Source organism: Anomalospiza imberbis, chromosome 15, assembly GCF_031753505.1.
Source record: "Anomalospiza imberbis isolate Cuckoo-Finch-1a 21T00152 chromosome 15, ASM3175350v1, whole genome shotgun sequence".
In the NCBI taxonomy this organism is placed as follows: domain Eukaryota; kingdom Metazoa; phylum Chordata; class Aves; order Passeriformes; family Viduidae; genus Anomalospiza; species Anomalospiza imberbis.
Genome location: NC_089695.1, coordinates 9,387,204 through 9,406,464, shown reverse-complemented (window position 1 = coordinate 9,406,464; position 19,261 = coordinate 9,387,204).

Sequence of the window (19,261 nt, the reverse complement as noted above, 5' to 3'; positions counted from 1 at the left end):
GACCCTGCCACCCAGAGCACTTCGGCCATGCTGCAAAATAGATGCAGCCCCATTCTGAAGGGAAAAGTTCTGCTGGTAGGTGACTACTGCAGCCCCTGTTTGAATTTCCTGGATGTCAGGCACAGTTAATGTCAGGGAGACAGAGGGAGAGCTGAATTGTTGGCCCCAATTCAACAAGGCACTTAAGCACAAGCTTAACTGTAAGTACGCACTTAAGTCCCTCCTTATATAGCAGAACATATGTTAACACCTCGCTGAAGCCTGGGCTAAGTGCATGCTCAAAGTTAAGCGTCTGCTTAAGAGCTTTGTTGAATCAGGACTGTTGTTTACTTCCAACAATTGATGTCTCCTGGAATATCCACAGTTCTAGTTGCAAACCTCACGCATCTGTTTTCTCTTAAGATTATTAATCAGGTCATTCTTTAAAAAACACACGGCGACGCAATCCGTGACAATCTGCAATTGCTGCCTTCAGGAGAGCAGGGAACCAACAAGGCAGGAGCATTTCCATAGAGATGTTTCATGCCCTTCATTTTTCCATTTTATTCTAAGGAGTTTAAGGGAAAGCAACAGTGTTACAAAACAATGTGGAGTCATCAACAATAGAAATTATCCGAATTTAACTTGATTGCAAAAAAATGTGTTTCCAGTTTTAAGAACTGTGGAGATTGCTGGAATACGGACTTGTAAATGACAAATTGCTTATGTAAATGTGTCAGGTTAATATATATACATGTAAATCACATAAATATAAAATTGGTCCGATAAATCGAACAGCTATGTCAGGAAATCTTGAGCTATTGGACATGGCTTAACTCCACCATCAGGTAGCAGAAGAGACATTTCAGGGAAATTAAGGTAATTCACAATTTGTGTTGTTTACAGTTATTCCCATTCCCAAGATAATGAGCCCCCAAAGAAATAATGCTCCTTGTTTAAATGGACTGTAGTGAGTCTGGGATGTCGGGATGCTCTCAGGAATGACAGACAGGTAAGGCACAGAGCCACGTTTTGGTGTCTACTCACCTTTTTTTAAGGTTTATTTTCTTTTGCCTGATTGTTTGGCACCTCTCCTGTGCTCTGCTCTCCTTTGGGAACAAGGTTGCTCCCTCTGTTTCTCCAGGCAGGTGTCCACATCTCCATTTAGGTCCCAGGGCAGATCTGGGGATGCACTGAGGCACCACAGTGTCCCCAGAGAGGCGGGTGGCCATCCCAGCTGCAATTCCTCTGCCTGGGGCTCAGGTCTGTCACCAGCTGTCCTGGCCCTGCTGCATTTCCCAGCAATGCTGGAGACTTAGACCACAATAGAAGGAAATCACTAAAGCTGAATTGCTCCAAGTAAGTCCTCAGCAGGGTTTGACTGGTAAATATTTAACAAGGAGAACTCCCTATCCTCTCCTGGTACGTATTAAACTAATACATTTATTTTAACAAGGGAAACGGTTTCCCCAAGCTCCTGCTCAATTTGAGCCCTTGACTTCTACAAAAGCCTCAGTAAGGCTGGCTTCCTGGGGCTCAGTAATTCACTGGGACTAAACGAGAGATGGCTCTGAGCCATGAACTTGGAGTCTGGAGGTGACGGGACCTCCCCAAGGTTGGGGAGAGCTCGGTACTGGGGTTTCCATTCCCACCTGCCTTCAGACTGGTCCAACACCCACCTCAGGACATCCCTGCCACCACCAGTTTCTGACCACTTCAGCCATCCTGTGGAGCCAGGTTGACTGTATCCCACTAGTTTCCATGTGTTGGAAGCAGTTCTTATGCCAAGTTCTTCCCACAGAAGCTTTGCAAAGTGCTGGCTCCACCAGCACCCATCCCACACTTCCTCGATCCCCAGTCCTTTCAGCTGCCTCTCCCCATGCTCAGATGGAGCCCGGTGTCATGGGCAAGGATGTGATGCTGGGAGAGCGAGCACCTCGCATTCCTTGTCCCCCACCTGGTGATGCTGAGGGTTTATTTCCCCTTGGCTCTGCTCTTTCCTCCATTCCGTGAACCAGAAGGGGACTGGCACCCCCTGAGCAGAAGTGCTTTCACTACCAGTGATCCTCGGAGATGCCCAAAGCCATTTCTCCTCAGGAAACCCCGCTGAGCCAGCTCCTCGTGCTTTCTGACCTAAGGAGGACACACTCACAAATGCAGCCCCACACGTGGGAGTTTGGTTCTCCACAAGACCTTCCCACAGGACATGGGGCTCTGTCCCACTGTGGGCTGTGTTCCTTTGTGCTCCAAGCAGGAAGGTGGCTGCCCAGTGAATGCTGCCTCTGCAAAACATGTCCTGAACAGCTCACAGGACATGTCCCTGGTGCCACAGCCCACCCATGGGCACCCACAAACTGCATGGCTGCTTTCCATGACATTGCTGCTACTGGGGGCCCCAGAGATGGTCCCATCCCCTGCAGGCAGTGGAGGCTCCTGGTGCTACTGCCTGACATCCCAGCTGGCAGAGCCCAGTGCTGCCCTTGAGGACTGAAGGCAGCTCTGAGGCTGCTGGACTCTCTCTAGCTCCCTCTAATATTTGACTATACTAAAATTTTATACTAATATTTTTTCAGACTTTCCTTCAAGGAAATAAGAATCTCTGAAAGCAACTCCCAACTTTGCATCTTTGCTCCGAGCCATTCCATGACTCCAGCACTTCCACTCTGACTCAAGGGTAGAGGGCAGGTTTGAACAACTGTGGCTGCTTCTGCCAAGGCAATTATGACTCCTGGCATCACAGCCCAAAAGTCTCTGGGAAACTTTCCCTGCTCAGCTTACCCTGGTTGCAGTGTGTGAGATGATGTCTGACATTCCCAGGAGAGATGCAGGCACTTGAGGGGGGAAAGGGAAGATGTGGGGCCTTGATGCATTGGGAAGAGCCCCCTGGTTCCATAAACCATCTTCTGCAGACTTTGGCATCTCTCCCCATGCCTGATGGGTAAATAGTGCTGGGAGATCCTTTCAGGTGATGCTGTGAGCATGAAAACATCCAACAAAACTTGCTATGGCCTGAGTACCTGACTTCTTTTCTCCTGCCACTATGATCTGACACGTTTACTCTTTGTCACCACTAAAACGTGTCTCTGAGCATCCCTTCCCCAAATATTCCAGTCTGCCTTCAGTTCTTCCTAATATTTAATAAATGCCCCTCTTGAAAAGGGCTGAGGGGAGAAAAGGAATGTTTACCTTAGCCTCACAAGCAAACAGAAAGTCTGTCCCTGATCCCATCCCCACCTGTCCCAGCCCACAGCAGGCAGCGAGGTCTCTCCCACTGCCAACAATATCAGTAGGAAAATCCTTTCCACTCTGCTTTTCTGGGATTGTGATTCCAGCAAGCCTTACAGCAGCTTGGCAGTACAGTAAATAAGAAACAGATTTCCAAATGTTTTGATTTACCATCTTTTCTTTGTCGCATCTAAGCCTGGGGGCTGAGGACCTGACTCCAAAAAGACTCCATCCAGATCACCAACCTGCACCGACAGGCAGTAACCCCACGGTGAGGCAGGACCTGGCATGGGCTCAGCCTGCCTGGGGATATCCCAGAGGAGAGCGTGCCACGCAGAGCAGCAGCTCATCAGGCCAACAGAAATCCACACGCATCTATTCAGAAGTGCCCAGTTCCAGTGCAAAATGGAAAATTGGACAGAAAAGAAACCTTGGAGCACATCCCATGCTGAGGGTGGTAAGCCATGAAACATTCACTGCAGTTGCTTCTGTGCTGGTTTGAGATGTTGTGCTGTTCCTCTTACCATTGTCCCCAGCTGCATTTTCCCCACATGCTCTTTCATAGCTGTCAGTATTTTAATGACAATCTCAAAACACTGGGTCTGATCCTCTTCCCACGTTAGCGTCAGTCCAGGATAACTTCATCAGTTGGAACAAGCCCTGGTGTATGGTCATGCAAGAGGAGCACGAATAGCAGGATTCAGGTACTTATCCCTTTTATAACAGAAAACTCATTTTCAGGACTTTTCCTAATCTTCTTTTAACTGGACTCTCCACTTGTTGAACTAGGGGAGTTCCCACTGAGCTCAAACCCTTCCCTAAAATATTCCTTGAGATGGCTGCAGGTAACATGACCTTATGTATCAGAGCATGATGAGTGTCATATCACATAGAGCAACCATCTGAAGATTACCTCTTGTGCAGAGTGAGGCTGGACTCCACTCAGTAGCACAATTTTGGAACAAACTTTGAGCCCTTTCTCAAGTGGAAAATCTCTGTAGGATGCGGTTATCTTGCAGAATAAAGGCTATTTTCCCTGTCTGATTCACCCAGGTGATGACTAAGCTCATGAAGCATTTCTCAGCCCATGTGTTATTCACAGATCTTTCATCCAACACCTTCTCCCAGCACAGGAAAAACCATACTGCAACCTAATGATCTCAGAGGGAAACCTCTTCTCTGTCCACGCCTCACTGCCCAGGGTCTGCAGCCTTGGAGAAATAAGTCATGACCCCCCAAGGAAGTCCTCTGGAGAACACCAGTCACTGGGCTGCGTATAAAACCTCCAAACTTTATCCTCATAAATTAGTTTTTCTCTTTTGAATACAACATTTCACGCATTGCAGATTTGGTTTTTGAATACGTCAGAGTCAGTTAATGGGCTCAGATTAGTCCCAGCCTGGTTTCACCAAAGCCAAAGTGGCAGCAGTAAGAGACACAGCCTCCAACACCAACATGCCTTTGAGCAGAGTCCTGCTGTCTGCTGTGCAAGGACGACTTGCAAAGTAGGCAGATAAAGCATGTGCTTATGAATTTCGTAATGCTGGCACTCAGATGCCATGGTGCAGGGTAATCCCACGGATCATGGAGAGAATATTTTGAGGGCAGAGCTTCAAAGCAGTGTCTAGATGCTGCAGGAACTGATGCTGGCATGGATTTATTTCCCAACTGTCATTTTCTCTACTATTTTCTTAGCTACTACAGCCCTTGTTTTAATCTCAGGTGTCAAAGCAGAGCAAAGCAGATCAGAGGCAGTCAGTGCCATGGCTAGAGGGGACAATCCCTGCTTCCTATGAATGTGTGAGCTGGACACACCGGGAGGGAGAACCTGGAATTTGTCACCCTCCAAACCAGGCTCACAGGTGCTTCTCATGCTGTTACCCCTTGTGCAGGCACTTACGAACCTGCTAGAGCCTAACAGCAACATCACAGCTCTGTGTGAGGAGGTGCTGCCAGGTGGTAGGCACAGGCTGGAAAGCAAAAACAGCGTGGGCAGCTTCTGTGAGCATTCCAGTGGTGTCCAAAATCCAGCCATGGACACATGCACACAGTGTATGATCACACACCAATAAATAAGACAACAGAGTTATGGTGGGTAGTGCTCTATACTAAATAGGCAGAGTCCTATTGGGTTGTAGGACAAAATCAACATCTCCCTGGTGAGTAACTTGGGAAGTAATTAAGAGCAGTTTTATAGGTGCCAGGTCCCGCTGAGCAATAGACCAGTAAAACTGTGTCTGAGTCTTCTGAGGGATGGATGTGAGGATGGAAAACACAGGCCAGGCTCAGGCTGCAGGTGGGACACTGCCTGCCCATCCCCACCTCCTCTGACTCCTGGAGAGCTCAGGGCACTTTACATAGGACCCAATTACCCTCTCACTCCCATGCTGCACATTCAGGAATGGCTCCACCTGCTTTGGAGCTGATTCACACAAGGAACAAACCAAAACTAAAGGGCCATGCTCCCAAAAGGCTGGACCAAAATCTTTGAGCAGTTAAGCTTTGAGACTGCTGTGAAGGAGTGGTGCTCCCAGGGTGGGCATGCTCTGCATCCCTCTGATCTGATCACCAAACACTTCCAGGCTGGGTATCCAGAAATGGAGGTGACCGGGAAGAGCAGGGTGTTTTCCCAGATACAGGCTTTGGGTTTTTGCAGTTCAGCCTCAGCAGAACGGGCAGGAGACTCTTTCCAAGATGCCAAAAGGAAACACAGCAGTGGGACCCACACAGCCATTGGGTCCTTGCTCCCTGAATCCTGCAGCCAGCGCTTGGCTGACCCAGCACCAGGGCCTGCGGAGCCAGATCATGTTCCCAGACCAAGGCAACATTTTTATCATGCTGATTTAAACCATTAATAATTGTCTGCCTAAACCCTCCCAAGCTCCCAACATTATGTAAACAGAAGTGAATTAAAATTATTTTTTTCCATCACTGTTTGAAATGTGCGATGCTTTCTCTAAACTGCCCCATGAGCAGAAGAGAGAGGGGGGTCTGAAACAGTTCCCTGGCCTCCAGCCAGGTCCCAGCAAGTACTTTATATCTCACTTCAAGACAGTCAGAGCAAGAGTTTAAGAGGCTTTGAACACAAACAGCGTTAGGTTGGTTAAGTCCTGCTTTGACCAGTGGCGAGCAATGGAGACATAAACAGATTTCATTTGAACTGGGCTTAATGTAGCTGGGTTTACAGAGTCCCAGCTGATTTCCACATACATCAGAAGTGGTGTATATTTAGGGTGGCAGCATGGTCCCATGGGGAGGGCAGCCATCCGTGTGGGTGCCCCGGCACTGGCGCTGACCCCCCATGCACCTCTCAGCAATCCCCACCACTCCTTTATCTGCAAAATGGAAAGAGTTGACCTACTTCACAGAGCAAACCTGGAATCAATTAATGTCTAGCCTGCATTTAGGAGAGGCAAAACACTATATAAACATTATGTATCATTTAGCTTCTGAGGAAAAGCCATCGCCTAACAAAAGGGGCCTCTCCTTTCTATTTTATGAAGTCTGGTTCACAATGGTGCAGGCCTCCTTGACTTTTTTGGCCTGGTCCTAATTTTCACCAGCCCAGATTGCAGGAGACTTCAACTCACAAAGTACATTAATTTGCCTCATTAATAAGTGGGGGTCTCCTTGCTGAGAACTCCCATTTCTAGTTTGTCCGCTCAGCGAGTCTCCCCAGGACAAAGCTGAGAGGCAGCACCACACTGTCTGCTGGGCACCAGGGCAGCTGCTGGCTCCTCCCAAGACCAGAGACATTATTCAGAGGGCTGCTTTTCACTGCCCTGCCTGCCTGATCAAAGGAGTTGAGCAGCATCCCAACACAACCTGTGCTAGTGCCTCCCCACCTGCACAGGGAAGAATTTCCTTCTAATATCTAATCTAAATCTACTCTCCTTAAACTTAAAGCCATTCCTTCTTGTCCTGTCACTTCATGCCCTTGTAAGCAGTCTCTCTCCCTCTCTCCTGTAGCCCCTTTAGGCAGTGGAAGAGGATCTAAGGTCTCCTTGGAGCCTTCTTTTCTCCGGGCTGAACAACTCCAGCTCTCTCAGTCCATGGTCAGGTTAGAGGAATTTACTACTCTCTACCTTTCAGGTGGCTACTTTTGATGCCTGGCCCCTGTATTTATCCCGAGTTACTCACCACTGTCATTGGTGCATTCTCCTGCCATTAACATTTTCAGTTAAAAAAAATACCTCCATACCCTTTATGACAGGTGTCCCTTCACATTGGCTGCTGTCCTGAGTCTCCTGCCCTTGCACACCATTCCTTCAACCTGTCTGAGCCTTTCCTATAAACACAGGAAGGCTCAGGATTGTTTTTTACTCTACACAAAAGTTTTCTCTCACCACTAAAATAATGATAACCAGTATAAGCAACAACCTACATCCTGAGCTGGGGGTGCCAAGCAGTGTGCTGCTGCTGCAGGTGCAGTGCTGGTGAGAACTAGCCCTGCATTTTTGGGCACCCAGGGATAGCAGCAACCCTGGCTCATGGACTCAAGGTGACCCTTGTCACTCACACAAACACAAAGGCTGCAGGATTTGTCCCTGTTCAGTGACAAGTGTGGTGTGGCCCAAATAGAGCCAGTGATGCTGATAACTCAGTCATACCCCTTGTAGAGGGATTTGCTAATTTAAATAAGCAAAGGTCCTTTAACCTTGGCATCATTATCTCTGAAACCTGCAATAACTATTTCTAGGGATAGTGTTTGCTCCCCCCAGTTTGGCTCTGTCCTTGAAGCCAACAAACCTGCAATTCAGAGAAAATTCCAAACAATACTTTTTGTGTCACCCATAGGCCACAGAGCTGGGCTATCCCTAGTAAAACTAAATTTTAAGAGAAGGAGAAAAAGTTTAAATAAATAAATAAATAGCAAGAAACACCACCTGGGGATTGTACATGTAGAGTTATGTGGGCTGTGATTCTGGAGGAGTGCACAGAGTCGGCATGGCTGGGGGAAGATCAGGTACCCCACACCCCACTGATTTTCTGTCTCACTAGACCATATGCTGTGGAGATGTCAGAGAAAAGCAGGTTTTCATCCCATCTCTCCACCAAAAGGGTCACATCATGAATAAGAGCACCACATATGTTTCCATCATGTTGGCAAAGTTTTAGGAAGTATCCCTCATAAAACACAAAATGATTACAAATGAGAACATGAAAAACAAATTCAGCAGGAGCTTGTGTCACTGGTTTCTCCCTCGCCCTTTTACAAGGAGCTCCTGTTCTCAGCTCTCAGCTGGCTTGGGGAATGCTTTGGGGCACAAACACTACAAATGGCAACCCAGGGCTGGGATTGGAAAGGCAGAGTTTGGAGAGCAATGCAGACAAGCCCTCTGGGGTTGGTGAGAGGCAGGCACAGCCTCAACAGTGGCAGGCAGAGCTCTGCAAATCGACCCACTCTGCTCTGTAGGGGTGCATCAATAATTTTGCTTAGATACTGCTCATGTTAGGGTCTCATTTATTTTATGGCTGGAAGCCATAATATAGTGAAAAAGAGGATATTTTCAAGAAATTCCGCCCTGTGAGGGTGGTGAGGCACTGGCACAGGTTGCCCAGAGAAGCTGTTGATGTCCCAATTTGGAAGTGTTCAAGGGCAGGTTGAACAAGACTTGGAGCAGCCTGGTCAGGTGGAAGGTGTCCCTGCCCAGGGCAGCAGGGCTCAAACTAGAAGTTTTTAAGGTTCCTTCCAACCCAAACCGTTCTGGTATTCTGTGTTCCTCTGTCAACGCTGAACTCCCACTGATTGCGCAGAATCACAGGGAATGGTCACATAAAACTGAGAAAAACTCACCTGATGTTATGGCAGCAATGCCATCAAAGGCACAACTTGTGGCTGCCTGACAGCCAGGGCATCGAGGGCATGAGCCCGTTTGCACAGGAGCAGAGTAGTAGCCCTGAGCCCCCAGCATCCCTGCTGCAAGGCACACACCCCTCTCCCCCCACCACCCAGCCAAGAGAGAGCCAAGAGAGAGCCAAACCCCCAAACATACATTCCTCCAGGCACCCCGCTCCCTTTGGTCACCCCCACGGTCGTTCCTCGGTCCCTGCCGTAGCACAAGAACAGGACACCGAGCTGGGGGCGACGTGAAGCTGTGCAGCCAGTCCTGCTCTGCTAATCCCCACTGCCTGCGTGACTGGAGGGGTCAGGGTGCCTCAGCCTTCACCGTCTCTGGCACATCAGCCTCTGCCATCCAAGTCACCATGCCCGGCCTTGGGGTGCAGCTCTGTCCTGGCGCACCTCGTGCCGCACGCAGGAACGGCTGCTGCTCGCAGCTCTCCTCTTTCCTTCTCGGATTACCCCGAGCTGTGTGGGTGTGTTTGCACTAGAACTGCCAGACGAGGCCAAGCAGGTTGTTCCAAGGTGCTAATCAGCACCAGGGCACAGAACAAGCTGCTTTGTTCTGAGGGATCACAGCCCGTTTCCTTAGCGCGGGCTGGTTTGCTGACTCGGAGCAGCTCTTTTGCTGTGCCGAGGCTCTTGATCTTAGAAAGAGGGAGCTGGCAGGGAGAGCACTGGAGGCCTGGGCTCTAGTCCCAGCTTTGCCACAAGGTTTCCAGGAAAAGGACCTGGGCTGTGATCTGCTCCCAGCCTGCAGCTGCTCCAGCTCTCAGTGGTGACCGTCCTCCCTCCATCAGCATCTGCCCTCAGCACAGGGCCAGAGCTGGTGGCTGCACTTCCACCCATTTAGCTCACAGAAAAAGAGAAGATATTTCCAGAATGATTTTCAATCATAAAAGCTTTTTCATCAATCATTCTGGTTTATTTCAATGAAGGTTTGAAGGACAAGTTGTGGGCAGAGCTCTGACAGCCACCAAGGATCACGGTCTGCCTAAAAGGAGTTCAACTTTTCATCCTCTCATGATCTGGTGAAGATTTTATTTTCATGACTTCCACAATCTCTCCCAATATGCCAGTACATTCACAGTGGTGATGCTGCAACCTGCAGGGAGAGAAGAGCATGGTAAAAAGATCCCCAAATGCTGTGCAAAATGGGAAGGGCCACATTTAAGGCACATGGAGAACTTGCACCCTTGGTAAGCACCCTTCCATCCACCCAGCAGAGCAAGAAGCAGTCGAGACATCCAAAGTACTTTGAGTGATGAGCCTCCTGACTCTTTAATATCTTTACACTCTTTAATATCTTTCAAAATAATTTTCTCCCAAAAGATCAAAAGTGGCAATCCAGGAGTTGTTTTACAACATGTGCCATGTGCACACAAAACATTGGCAGAAGCCCCAGTCCTGATAAGTGATAGGGAGGAAATAACACAGAGACTCCTGACAATAACCACAGTCACCTGGAGTTTTGGGTAAAAGGGATTTTTTTTATATCCAGGGAATTTTTTCTGGACTCCAGGCCAGACTGCGGGTTTTTTAAACAATGGGTATCAAGCTGTGATCATAGGCTTGACTCACATTAAGGTTAACCCAAGATATGTAAAACTCAGCAGTCTCCATCTGGGGGATTTGTGGGAGGATTTTCCCATTACATGGTTTATACTTGCTGCCTGGGGTTAGCTGCTCCCCACACAAGATCCAGAGAAGTCCATTGCTGAGGGAAAGCCCAGAACAGCCAGAACCAGTGCTGTAAGAAGAAGGCAAGTCCTCCTCACCTCCCAAACTTTAAAGCAAGCACATTCTCCAACCCCTCTGTCCCCAAAAACCTGGAATGAGCTCTCATCTCTCTCCCAGGTGTGCTGAGGGGAGGAACATGAGAGCCAGACCATGAGGATGGAGACTTGCTCAGGGCTCTGCACTCAGGACCCTGTGAATCCCAGGACATGCCAGGGCCAGGCACAATGAACAACAGTGAAAACCAGTGACTTTTCCAGCAGGAAATGGATCACATTTGGGATGAACTTTGATCCCACACTGACATTACATGGTGCTGGGAAATGACATTAGTCCTGCTGATGGGAACCAAACCAGTCTATTTCCAGTACGGGACATTGATGGTGCCTTCCTAGACTCTCAGCACCTATCATGCTGAGAGCAGACACGTTTTCCCTAGGGAAAACAGAATAAAAATATCCATTTGTTCCAAGAAAATAATTCACTACCTCTGAAGGGCATCTTATTCTGTGACTTGGAGTCTCTCTTGTGAGAGCTGCTCCGCCATTCCTGTTCAGTGTGTCATCCTGGAGATCTAGGAAGGGCAAATACAGATCAATAAATGGGATAGTGAAACAAAACCCATCCGTAATCATGACATCAGAGTGGCACTAAGTGGTTTTGATGTCATCCAGCAGCTCACTGAAATCTTCAGTGATTTTGTGCTGAGAAAGAACAAGCACAGGAAGAAAGTACTGTCAGCAAGAAGGAGGTGACACTTGGGGCTGTCACCCCATAGAACCCTCCACTTGCTTCACACCAGCTTTTGGCTGGAAAGGGGGTTGTCTGTGATCCCCATCCCCAACGCCCTTTTGGAGAAGGCAGATGTGCCAGGCAGGGCAGGAGCTCCTGGGTGCTGATGGCATGGGGATGCTCATCCCAAGGGAGCAGCCTGGGGTCTCCCCAGTGCCCACCCAGGCAGGCTGGACCTGCAGCTCTGCAGGGACCCCTGCCCTCATGTGGGACCCAGACCACTGACCCACTCAGTGTATTACTGAACCACTGACTCTCTGGCCCAAAGTCAAGAACACTCTCCACCAAGGCATCCTCAACTGGTTATTTTAAAGTTACATTTGCTAAAAGCAAGAATGAGCAGAAGAATTGGGGGAAGCGGGGAGTTACGTTGCTCTAATAATTCACATTTCAGTGACAGTTTTACAGCTTTTATTTCAAGTCAGTTTTGCAAAAGCCCTTTATCAAGCAGTGCAGAGCCTCCTGCAGAATGTGTTTCAAGTCCAGAGTAGCATTTTGGATACATCACTTCACTGGGCTGCGAGAGCGCGGGAAGGAGCACGACCTCCCGTGAGTGCTCACAGAAACTGAGTCCAAGCCATTCTGGACAGGGTTCTTGGCTTGCCATGACCTAAAAGAGCTTCTTTTAAAACTTCCCTTTGAAGTTAAACTCAGACAAAGCACAGCAAAACTGATCAGGAGCTTTCCCCCACCTTTATGATACTTTAAGGTCTGTGTGCTGTTAGAATACTTTTAGCTGCACATGTGATGAACCTACCAAGGAGTGTATAAGATCTACAGCCTGGATAATTACAAAAGTGAGCAAGGAAAGAAAAGGAAAGTTTTCCTCCACTGAAAGCAGTTCATTCACATCTTTCCCTGCTAAACAACATCTGACATCTGCAGACAGTGCTGACTGCCCACAGCCCACCTGCTCCAGTGAGATGGGGTTGGTTGCTCGTGTTCTGAGCACAAACTGGAGATAGAGCAATATCTCTGCTGCCCTCAGTATCTGTCTGTTCCTCACCTGCCATGCAGGATGGATCAGGATGAGAAACAGCATTCTGCAATCATCTCTCACCTCTAAACCTGCTGAGTTGGGTTTGAACTCCTGGAGGAGCCAGCAGAGACCTTTCCTGCCTCCTTGCACAGCAAGGTCTCCGGCAGGCACAGCCTGGGACTGGCAGGGGAACAAAAGCCATTCAGCCCCCAAAATCAGGTGACATTTTTGCCAGGTTATATCATGACATCGCCAAGTTTGGGCTGGGGTACACATAAAGAAAACCAGCCACCCAGAGCTGGGGGTGACAGGGGGGCCATAAAACTCTCCCAGCAACTGCAGGCAGGCAGTGCCCCCCAGGCAGGACCATCAGCTCATTTGGGGCTGCCAAGGATTCTTTGCCTGCTTCAGGACCTGCTGCACAGTCCTGTGAGTTCTTATTAAGAAGAAACTTTGTGGTTCACAGTCTGCACAAACAGTAAACTACACAGGAATTAATCCCAAATATATTTTTAAAAAGCAAAAAAGTTGATTTTTTTAAGGTTTTCTTCCCTCCCCGCCCCCCCCCCCTTTTTTTTTTAACAGAAAAACCTGGCCTTTTGAAAGTTTATTTTGAAATTGAAATAAGGCTGAGTGGGGCCTACACTGAAACAGGGATCGCAGCTAACAGAATGTCTCTGTATGGAATACAACAAGGAAATTATTTCCTCAAGGTGGAAATTTATTGCTCCAAGGTGGAAGGCAGAGTGTTTTAAAGAGGTTTTTAATTAATAAAGGGAAGCGTGCCAAGAATGTGTTGCATGTTTGAGCTCTCTGCATTAAATACTGCTAACCTGTTGAGGGCTAATTTAGGCTTCAATTAATAAACAACAATACACACAGAGGCATAAACAGCCTCCTGCACCTTCAGCAAGATGCATTTAGATGGCTCTATCACATTTTAAACAAATTTTAGGCAAAGATGTTGTCTCTTGGCATGGAAAGTAGCTCAGGGCACAGGGGACTTATCTCCTCAGGTCAGGACACAAAGCCAAGTACCAAATGCCCCTGGAGCTGGAGAACAGCAGCATGGTAGGTCTTGGCAGGATATTTATAACATCCCTGGAACAGGAAGGGACTGTGAGACACTAAATAATTTTTTGGTTTGACATTTTTTCCTGCAGGAATGCCGTTCTAGGCATTCTCACCCAAAGCCAGGATGCAATTTCCCAGTGGTTCCAGTCCCTTAGGTGTTAAGTCTCACTGATTTCCATCAAAACTTAATCCTGCATGGCCCAGATTTTCAAAGGCATTTAGGCTCTTAAACTTGCAGATTAGTGCTGAGTGGGATTTTTTTCAAAGCACCTCAACATTTTAAGTGTCTCAGGGGGGAATGGTGCCAAATCTTATCCTATAGGTTTTCTTCCTCATGGTCCCCAGGTAAGGCATCTCATGGCACTGGGTTCCACAAGTTCAAAGTGTGAGGCTCCACCAACAAACACACACATACCCTGATTTAAATTTCTCCCCACTTTGCCATGCATCAATTTTCTCTCTCATAGACAGTCAGCCCAAACAGGAGCATCTAATCCCCCATGCCTAAATCATTCATTATTTCGTGTACTTCTGCATGTCCTCCCTTCTCCCAGCGACACAGAATAATTAACATATAAAAGTCTGGTGATAAGTGAAGTTTACGATCCAAACTAGAGGAATGAAGGCTCAGAAGTGAACATTATAAGAGCCCTGTGCCCATAAACATCCCACTTCTTGTGGGCTACCCAGCCAATTAATTACAGGCAGAAATTCTGGCTGAGCATTCATTGCCCACATAAGCTCCTAGCTGAAAAATAAACCTCCAGAGTCGTCGGGAGAAAACGAAGTAGGAGATGGTGTGCTGGAGAGAAAAATACACACAGACCAAGAATAGGACATGACCTGTGTTTTATAGGGTTTTGGGTTTTTTGTGTCTACTCTGCTGTAGTAAAAAAAGAAAAAAAACCCACCTCTTTTAGGGAAAAAGAAACTGTGCAAGAATACAATGGCCAAGCCATGAGCTTCTCAAAAAATCATGAATTATTAATTTTCACCTTTTCTCATAAGCTAATACAAGCATCAGCCCCTCTTGGGCCAGGTGGCCCTGACACCTGGGTACAGGAGAGCTTCACCTGGCTCCTGGGTTTGGATCCCCATCTCTGGTGTGGCTTAACCACACCAGAGCTCCAGACTCATCCCTCTGCTCTACTTGAGGAGCCTGAGCATGCAGAGGGTCTGGAAACCTTTGGCTGTCCCCTCCAGGTGGGTGTGTGCAGTGCTGCCAACAAGTGAGACACATGGGGCAAATGCAGTGAGGAGCATGAGCTGGGATCCTTGAATCCCAGAATGGTTTGCATTGGAAGGGACCTTAAAGACCATCTCATTTCACCCTCTGCCATGGGCAGAGATGCCACCCACTAGATCAGGTTGCTCAGGGCCTCATCCCACCTGGCACTGAACACTTCCAAGAATGGGACAGCCACATATTTTCTGGGAAAATTGTGCCAGTGTGTCATCGCCCTCAGGAGGAAGAATTCCCTCCTAGTATCTAGTCAAAACCTGCCAGTGTAAAGCCATTCCTCCCTGTCCCGTCACTTCAGGCCCGTGTCCAAAGTCCCCCTCCAGCTCTTTTGCAGCTCTTTTAGGCACTGGATGGGAGCTCTCAGACCTTTTCTTGTGCAGGCTGAACAGCCCCAACCCTCCCAGCCTGTCTCCAGAGCAGAGCTGCTCCATCTCTCTGAGCACCTTCTTGGCCTCCTCTGGACCTGTTCCATCAGGCCCACATCTTTCCTGTGCTGAGCACCCCAGCACTGGTCACAGTGCTGCAGGTGAGGTGTCATGAGAGTGGAGCAGAGGGGGAGAGTCCCCTCCCTCGACCTGCAGGTGACTGATTTTGAAGCAGCCCAGGGTGCAGTTGGCTGTAAGGAGCTGCAGCCGCTCTCTCAGCAGGGGATGGGACTTGTGTACAGCCTCTGCAAAAGCTCATTGGTGTAAACAGCAAGAAAGATCTGTGACCTGGAAGAGAGGGGGAGATGAGCCCAGACAGCTGCTTGTGGCTGCCAGACCTCGTACACTGAGCCAGCACTTTCACATTGAATGTCCCATGCATCTCTCTGCCCACAGGGACCGTTTCAAGTGAGGCAGCTCACTCTGCCACAGTCACCATCAGGGGCCACTGCCCAGTGTGGGGGGTCCTGCCCACCTGCCCACACATCGTGCACCCCTCTGGCCCCTCGGAGCCTGGCACGTGCCACTCACTTCCCTGCAGGGAGCCTGGTCCTGCCCCCAGAGCTCTTGGAAACCTCCGATGCTCGTGACTGGGTTTCCTGACATTAGCCAGGCCTGGCTATATATTACTGGGATATACAATTAAGGCTCAGAGGTTTGCATACAGTAGCTGGCTTTTGTAAGACAAGGAAATCAAGGAGTGTGACCAAGAGGGATTTTTCAATGTGCAAATTGAGTATTAAAAGGGTGCTTAAGCCAGCTGAGCCAAAACCACAAGGGGGAAAGGGCTGCCTAGTAAAGGAGCAAACAATTGCATTTTAAGAATGGTAAGTATCAAACAGATGAGGGGATTTGAAGCCGAAATGCATTTCATACAGACTCTGTGCCAGTGCAGGCAATGGCACAGGGGAGGACAGTGAACTGTCAGCCACCCCAAGTGCCCACAGGGGCCAAACCTCCATGGCCTCCATCCATCCCCTCCAGGCCATAGCACATGGGAGCACACCTTGCAACAGCCTCAAGTAAATGCTATAAGGATCTAATGAGAAAATTGGAGGCAACACATCCATCACAGGAAGGATCTGGATGCTCCATGTGCCATTTCCACAATGGCTCTATGAAACAGCTGGGTGCTTCTCACCTTCCCCAACTGACTATTGGCACAGCTGGAAGGCTGGAAATTGCTGTTTGATGCCACCACCTTATGAGGTCACTTCCAGAAGAAACCACACAGGCAAATGCTGGGGCAAAGTCCTGGATAGACAAAATTCTGGCATTAGCACAGGCTGGTTATTCTTAATTTACTGGGTTTGCATTGCTGAGCAGTTTAGGCACATCTGTTCCAGTCAGGAGGAGGAAATCAGCCATGGCAGTGCTGTGTGGACATGGGTATCATCCCTCCTGGTATCCCAGGGGAACAGCCTGCCTCCATGCCAAGGTGGGAGCAGCCAGCAGTGAGATGGAGAGGATCCCCCATCCTGTTGGCTAACAGCAAAATCTGCTGTGCACTCCCATGAGGGGCTGTGCCTTTGAGCTTTAGGGGGTCGTCCTCCCTTCTTTCCATCATGTCTGGAAGCAGTGCAGGAGCCCAAGCTCTTTGCTCTCACTGGGACCCTTCCCAAGGCTCCAGCATCCCTGCAGTCCATGTGGACTGTCTGACTCTGACCAGAGAACCTCTGGCAGCCACTCCTGAGCTCTGCAGAGTTCACTTGCAAATGAATTGCCAGTTCCTCACCAAAAAATCCAGCTCTGTGACAGATCTTCAGCCTTTATGTAAAGAGGTCAGTGGGATAGCTCGCATCCATGATTGCTCCTTGCCTTGGCTCTTTAGGAAGAAGAGCATTAACAATTGCCAATTTAATTTGGTTAGTCAGCAGCTCCGTGCTGCAAGTCTGGACACTCTGTGAGCGTTTGTTCCAGGACACACACAGGTTTCCTGAGGTGTAACTTTGAGCAAGCCACAAATATTTGTTTCTTGGAGCAAACAGTGGTGAAAAATTGAAACTAGCTCATGCAGAAGAACTCATTAACTTCATTTAATTGACAATCCCCTCATTAACCTGAGGCTGAAAGGGCCAGGGGAAATGCACACACCTAGAAGCTGTGGAAAGTGCAAAGCTATTGAAGTTGCTTTTTGCAGGATTGAAAAGCCTCTCAGAGGAGGGAAAGGCAAAGCAGGGCTCAGGACCTGGCAGGCTACAAGGCAGCACAAAGACAGTGTTGGAGCAGGGATGGGGCAAACCCAAGAATTGTGCTCATCAACCAGATCCACAGATGCTGCACCCCTGACCTTGGGCTGAGCCATCTGGTGCACATAAACCAACCAAAAATTCCAATGGGATCCACCCAGTGGTTTTACTCTGCTGAACCCCCAAGGCTCCAGACAAGACCAATGAAGAGGCAGCAATGACCAGCACAGCAGCACAGACATGTCCAAGGGATGCTATGATCCCTCCAGCCCCATCCTGGAGCCAGGGATGCGTCCTGGACATGTTAAAATTAACCACATCAATCTATCCTTCCAGCCCGGAGAGCTGGCTGGGTGAGGACAGGTCCTCATCAGCCTTCTCATGTCCAAACTGTCTCAGGTGAGAGGCCAATTAACAGAAAACCCACCTCTTCTTCAGCCACTCCAGCATGAGTCTGGGCAGCCAGTAGGAGCAGGAGGGGCAGGAGGAGTGACTGCCTCCAGACTGAGCCATAACTCACAAACTTTTGCTTTCTAATGTGTTCCTGCAGAGCTGTGGAACCCCATTCCCAGAGTCCCATAGCACATCTGATGCCACTGCCTCTCATTTCAATATCATTTTTGCAGTTTACTGGACCTGAGCTCCCACTATGGGGAAAGAAAAGGATTATTCTCTGGCCCTGTTTCAGAGCTGGTGCTGTGAAGGTCTGACCTACAGCTGAGCAGGAGCCAAGCAGTGATCCCAACACACAGCACACTGCAGGCATCTCTTCTACTCTGCTCTCTCAGCCTTGAGTTTTTGCTTTTTAATTTCCTGTGGCCACAGAGCACTACTGGAGGGTCTCCCAGGGACAGTGTTTCCCATACACCGTGGTCAAGGTTGGTGGGGGTGACACAGTAAGTTGCATCAGTCTCAGCACAGGGGAGTTGCCAGCAAGAAGGCTGTTTTCTGATGCATTATCCAAATATTTCAAGCTACAATCAGCCTTAAAGAAAAAAAAACCTAGCACTCCAGGGGAATATTTAACCTGGTGACTGGTGATCTGAACATGGAAGCAAACAGGGAAACGTGACTGCAGGAGCAGCAACACTCAGCCTTGGGGTGCAACTTTGTGGGCTCTTGGGGAGCACATACAGGTACCGAGCTGCCCGGGAGAAGAAGCCAGCACAGCAGAGGAAGCTGCATTTTGGGTAGCCCATTTTTGAGCCCTATCTTCACAGAGCAGCATAGCTCCAGCGATGCCACCACCTGGGAAAGGCCCAAACCTTGTACACTGGCTACTTTTGCTCAGAGAAGAGCAAATTATGTTCTTCTCAAGAGGAGCCTTAGGCTGAGTTTCCTGGCCCCAAACCAGTACCTACCACTAAATCCTTGTTTGTGGATGTCCAAGTTTGCTGTGAAGTTCCAGCTCATGGATACTGTGCATCCCTTCCCCATGACCTATTTTTATATTATTATTTATATTTCACAGCAATGCTCACCTTGCTTACAAGTCTGAGATGCCCTAGACTTCATTATGGCTAAATGACTAAAATTACAGCTAAACAAGCACTGACCACAAAACAAAGCATTTCAAAGCTTCATTTCCATGCTTCATCCTTCTCATTCCTGAATATTTTTGCCTCTTTGCTGGTCAGGATTCTCAGCACCCCCAGCACAGCTTTGTGGCATAGCCAGACAGTGCAGCTCTCTGAGCTGAATTAGTTGATGGGGATTTTTTTTCCTCAGAGTATGTAAATAAATATCAATATTCTAAACCAAAGACCTCACAGTAAC